Source organism: Quercus robur, chromosome 9 (genome assembly GCF_932294415.1).
Source record: "Quercus robur chromosome 9, dhQueRobu3.1, whole genome shotgun sequence".
Lineage (NCBI taxonomy): Eukaryota > Viridiplantae > Streptophyta > Magnoliopsida > Fagales > Fagaceae > Quercus > Quercus robur.
Window position 1 is genome coordinate 25491356 of NC_065542.1, and position 6320 is coordinate 25497675.

The 6320-nt window shown below is 40.0% G+C and overlaps 1 long non-coding RNA gene across 1 annotated transcript; it reads left to right on the top strand.

Moving 5' to 3' along the window:
• Positions 1–248: 248 nt before the first annotated feature.
• On the top strand, positions 249–2314 carry LOC126700058 (uncharacterized). Its single transcript, XR_007646988.1, has 2 exons — positions 249–1860; positions 2014–2314. It is a non-coding gene; the product is annotated as an uncharacterized LOC126700058 (long non-coding RNA).
• The last annotated feature ends 4006 nt before the right edge of the window (positions 2315–6320 follow it).

The following is a 6320-nucleotide window of genomic DNA, read 5'->3' on the forward strand; positions in this document are numbered from 1 at the left end:
AACGCAGGCATTCAAAATTAAAGTTCTTCAATCAAAAACAACTTTTCGGAAATAACAATCCTATTGAGTAGTGAGTTTTTGTATCATTACATAAGTAAGACTTTTTAAATGAGCAACCTACCTACCATGAATCAAAAGTTCTAATAAAAATTAGAAATTTAGAACTATATATGTGCACCATGTTGAAGATGATAAAGCAAAACGTTCCGTTTCATTAAGCTTGAAGACCAAAGCCAGTCAAACGCATCGTTTCATCAAACCTATAGACTAAAACACACCGTTTTATTAAAGCAAATGGCTTCTGTATTGGTTTTGCTCAAACGGTGTCATATTGAAGATTCAAGAATTAGTTGGTATTGGCAGGCTTTTCAGTTAGGCAGATTTGATCAACCTTCTCCACCTTTTACGGATCTATTTCGTATTTACAGGAGTTCTGTTTTATTCAGTTAGGGAGGTCTACCTGTCTAAATACTATATCTAGCAGCACAGTATAAATTAAGCAAGATCAAATACAATTTCTCTTTGATATCTCTCTCTCTTTCTTTCTTTCCTTCTCTCTTGTAATTGTTTGTTGCTCTTCAATCTTGCTAAACATTGTTAGATTTTCTCTGTTAGAATTTCTTCATGGTGTCAGAGCCTTCGATCTCTGCAAATATAGCTCAACCATGGCAGCATAAGCTCAGCTATGGCTTCTTCCTCTACAGCTCCTTCAAGTTCCACTGTAAGTGTAATGAATCAACCTCTGCTGTTGTTATCTAATGTGGCTAACCTGGTGACTATTAAGCTAGACAACACAAACTACATAGTTTGGAAGCACCAGATCACTATGGTCTTAGAAACTTACTCGATGTTTGAACTCTTGGAGGAACCTTAATTGATTCCAGAGAAGTATCTTAAGGATCTTTCTAGTTCGTTCACAGAAATTCTGAATCCAGATTATGTGAATTGGAGGTCAAAAGAAAAGGCTTTGCTCACCTTTATGAGTTCCACACTTTCTCCCCCTATTTTGGCTTTAACAGTTGAGTGTACCACTGCAATGGAGGTGTGGAAGGTTCTAGAGAATAGGTTTTCATCTATTTCTAGGTCTCATGTAATGAATCTCGAAGAAGAGTTGCATAACATTAAGAAAGGCACTGATTCTATGGACATTTATCTACAGAAAATCAAAGTGGTTAGAGACAAGCTTTTAGCTGTTGGTGTAATTGTTGATGATGAAGAATTGCTTCATATAGCAATCAAGGGGATACCTAAGAACTATAATGCTTTTAGATCTGCTATAAAATACTAGAAGCACTTAACTTAGCTTTGATGAGCTTGCTACAATGTTCAATGCAAAAGAAGAGTACTTGAATGAAGGTTTGGAAGTTAAAGATCCTGTCTTTGCTATGGCAGCTACTTTCAACTCAAGGCCAAACAACAATAATGGCTATAATCAGTCCTACAATCAGTCTTACAACAATAGAGGAAGGGGTAGAGGCAACTACAACAATAGAGGAGCTCGAGGGGGAAGAAACTCTAACACTCCACAGAATCAGTTCAATCAGTTCTCACAAAATCAGTTTTCTGGTACTAAATCAAAGAGGCCAACTTGCAAAATCTGTGGTAAACTTGGACATTAGGCTATTGATTGCTATCATAGGATGGACTATGCTTATCATGGAAAGCATCCACCTACAAAACTTGCTGCTATGGCTACTGCCTCGAATGCATGTCTTGCTCGAGAACAACCTTGGCTTGCTGACAATGCAGCCACAGATCATGTGACCTCAAGTCTTAATCATCTAAGCTTTCCTAAGCCCTACAATGGTCAAGGTCATCTCATAGTTGGCAATGGTCAAAATCTGCCTATCACTCATGTTGGTAATACCACTATTCCTTCATCTTATTTTGCTCTTCATCTTAAAAAATGTCCTCGGGGTTCCTTCCATTGCTTCTAGTCTTGCATTTGAGCATAAAGTTTGACATGACAATAATTGCTAGTGTTATTTTGATGAAAACATCCTTTCTATTCAGGCTTTGGCCAAGGGGAATGTTCTCTACCAGGGCAAGAGTGAAGGTGGTGTCTATCCCATCTATATATCCTCACAAAGCTTCAAAGCTTTCCCTTACTTCCAAACTCTGCAACAATGTTGCTTTGTCTTCTGTTTTCAATAAAACTCTTTGGCACATGAGACTAGGTCACCCACATGATCAAGTTCTTCATGTTCTTTTTCCAAAGTTCAAATATGTATCAAATAAGTGTACTAATTCTGATTACTCTTGTACACATTGCTTATATGGAAAAATGCATAAACTTCCTTTTCCCAAGTCTCAATTTACTGCATCGAGTCCTTTCGAACTTGTTCATTCTGATTTATAGGGTCCAGCTCCTGTTACATCAATGAATGGCTTTGAATATTATGTTCTTTTCATTGATCATTTTACTAGATTCACCTGGATTTATTTGTTGCAAAGTAAACCTCAAGTCTTTGATAAGTTTGTTCATTTCAAAAATGATAGGCCAAGAATGTATTGACCCCTTGTGATGAATGAAAGTTCAAAAACGTGTACAAAAACACTTTTGAACGTTTAGACCCCCAAAAACCAATTTAATCAACACACGCAATATGTTAAACAACTAGTGTGCGGAAACTTAACATATGCTATAACATGGAATTGATTAAACAACTATCTAAGCCACAACAAAATAAACCACAGCAGATAATGTAAAGGCAGAGATAGAGAGGAAGGAAGATGCAAACACAGCGATAACACCAGATATGTTATCGAAGAGGAAACCGAAGACCTCGGCGAAAAACCTCTCCGCCGCCCTCCAAGCGGTAATCAATCCACTAGAAAATACAGTTGGGATACAAGGACAGCAATAGACCCTCCAAGCCTAATCTACCCAATGCACCTAAGCCCTCCAAGCTTCTTGCTCCAACGAGGTTGCGCCGAACCTTTTTCTTTTCTAGCTTTCCGGATTCCGCTACTACACCGTAGCATCAACCAATGAATGTTGGCTCCTTCCTAACTGCTTCCCAGAACTCCAAACGTCTGTCTCACAGAGATGATACTGGTGAAAACCAGGTTTGGTATAAAGCCTCTCAAGGATTTGACAATGGAGAGGAAGAGAGTGAGGGATTTTGATGAGACTCTAAGGTAGAGATTGTGGGTGAAACAATCTGGTTTTTCTTTAGGGTTTCTCTCTCAAAATTCTCTCTGGAAGCTCTCTTTCAATCGTGGGTTAAAAGGGTATTTATACTGGAGTGAAGAGGAATGCGAAACGTCAGGTTTTTCCAAAACAGGGGTGACTCGCGGCTTGACCTCGCGGCTTGACTAAGTCGCGAGTTCCAGTCGCGAGTTAACCGTATGGCCAGTTGTCCTGTTTTGTCCTGTAGTGCTCCAGCTAGCATGACTGTTCATCTTCCAGCATGCTTGGCACGTGTGCATCTTCTGGCGGGTTGAAGCCGCGAGTCCACCCGCGAGTCCCAGCCGCGACACTCTGTTTTCTTGCACACTCTTGAGCAATCTTCACACTATCTCACTCACTACCCTTACAACAATCCCACCTAAATACAGGGTTACTAAATGCTGAATTACAAGCAAATTTGGCACGGAATAAAGCCAATTAGATGGTTGAATAAATTCAACCTTACAATCTCCCCCTTTGGCTATTCCGTGACAAAACCCTAAAACAGACTCTAGACTTAACATGTGAGTTGGGAACAGTTGATCAAAACTCACTCACACCTAACTCTAGAAGCTGTGAAGCACTTGAATCATATGAACATAAACTCCTGAAACACAACAATACACCATGATCATTGTAAGCAGAAAATTATAAATGCATATGAAACAGGCAACATGAGATCAAGCAAAAATGGAGTTAATAAACAAACCATGGCTTGATCAACCAAGTGAACACCACAAGGTAGTGATCACAGTGCTCATTCACACTTGGAATGAACACAAGGACATACAAGTTAACAAGCACAAGGCAAGACACTTGTATGCTCAACACTCAACCAATGCATAGCACACAAGGCATATGCATCTAGGAACAATCCTACAAGGGCACAAGAGTGACAGTACATAAACCAAAATGCAGAACATTTAGATTAAAGTACTGATTTCAACATAGCATAAAGGCTGCACTTAAGCATGGTACATACCACAAGGCCTACAAACTATGCATAAAACAATAACCCTGAAAGCTTACAAAAGCATATGGGTACAAACCAACAAATACCTGAATAACAGTTTTACAAAACATAATATATCAACTTAAAGAGAAGAAGGAAACAAAAAAAATAAAGACACTCACCCTTAGGGTAATATCCTCCCCCTCTGATTATGCCTATCACTCCCCCTTTTTGTCATGGAATAGGCTAGTCATCTTCTTCTAGTTTTCTCTGAATTTGATCCAACTGAGTCTGAAGAGAAGTAAACTTCATATCCCATCGGTTGCTTTGATGGTGTAGAGAAGCAGTGAGTCCAGACATCTTTGTATTCAACTCGTGGACAGAGGAGACAATGCAATCAAGTTTCTCATCGAGGGAGAGATTGCTGAACTGAGAGTCACTGTGAGGTGCAGAAGTTTCTGGTTTGGCTCTCTTCCGACTATGTCCAACACTTGCATTGTATGTGCGCATGTTGATCGGACTTGGTTTGGGGATAGGAGACTCATCAGCCGTTGGATAAATTCCCTTGAGCTTCAAGATCCGTGAAATGAGACTACAGAAAGGAATGCATATCCGAGACTCACTGCGAAGAACCGTTTTGCGCAGAACATGAAAGATGTGAGCACAAATGTCAATTTCTTCATCAGAGACCAGATCATGAAGAAACAAAGCACGTCCGAGATTCATATACCCAGTACTAGATAAAGGGTACAAATTGTGAAACATCACAATTGTAAGCACTCGCAGTTTCGGAGAAAGGGAGGAAACACTGATGGATTTTCCATTGGGTGAGAATTCCAAGTCTTGACCAAGACTTTGTTTGAGAAGCTCCTCATCAGGACATAGATCATCATAGACCGGTGAATGACGAAAAATGGGTCTGTTGATGTGAAGAATTTCTGCCAGGTATGTAGGAGAGACAGAAAAGCTCTTTTGCCGAACCCAGCACTTAAGTTCATCTCCTTCCACAATTGCATTAGCATAAAATTCTTTAACCAACTCTTCATACACGATATCCGGATCCGAGAGAAGGTAATTCCAATCCTTGTGAGCAAAACATATCGGAATGTCAGTGTTATGAAGTGAAGGCAGATCCACAACTCTCTCTAGTAGTGGTGTGGCATGAAGAAAGAAATTCTCATATGACTGATATGCTGAATAGGATCTGAACTTATTGGGATCGAATCGCTGTGATGAAGAGCGAGTCACTTTCGGGAGAGGTGTGTCTTCATCAACATCAATTACGGGTTCCTTCCCTTTGGAAGAACCTCCTTTCACAGCAGCCTTTTTGAATGGAGACATGACCAGTCTGTATTATAAACAAGGGAAATGACAAAACACAATCCAACAGACTATATCAGCAGTGGGTTAGTGAAAATGTAGGAACAATGAAGAAACCCTAACAGCTCGATGAGTATGGTCAGAAAGTAACAATGAGGGACACCAAAGGCCCAAATTAGAACTACACAGTAGAGAGATCAAATATAACCACATAAACAGCTGTAAAAGGACCAAAATCAACACCACATCAACAAGATACCACACAAGATCAAAGTGAAACATGATAGCAACATCAGATCAGACAAAAATTAGCTAACCCTAGCTAAGCACATGATGAAGAACACAGCCAACAAAATAAATTAGCTCAAAACCAGAAGCACAGGTTACCATAAGCTAAGAAAGGACAACGATGACAACAAAACCCATCACAAAACCCACACTCAAACGTGACTAATCCAGAGGACAAACCATGACAATAGGAAAATTAGAGTTCAAGACAGAGAACCATACCTGTTAGTCGACGATTTTTAGCTGAGAAGAAGCAAACAATGGAGATCGACAATGGAGGCACGGTGTGAAAGGGAAAGTGCAGAAGAAAAAAAAACAATGAACAGTCACAAAAAGATCGAGGGAAAACAGAAAATTTTAAAAACTGCCCCTGTATGTCCAAAACACGCGATTTTCGCGACTGGAGTAAGTCGCCACATAGTCGCCAGATCAAGCCGCCAAATCACTCAAGAACAAAATTTTGAAAAAAAAATTTTCTAAGTGTTTTTCGCGACTGGAAGGTCTACCCACGAGTGAGTCGCGAGCTAAGCCGCGAAAATCTCTGAGTGAATCTCGCGACTGGACCTTCCACTCGCGAACAAGTCGCCA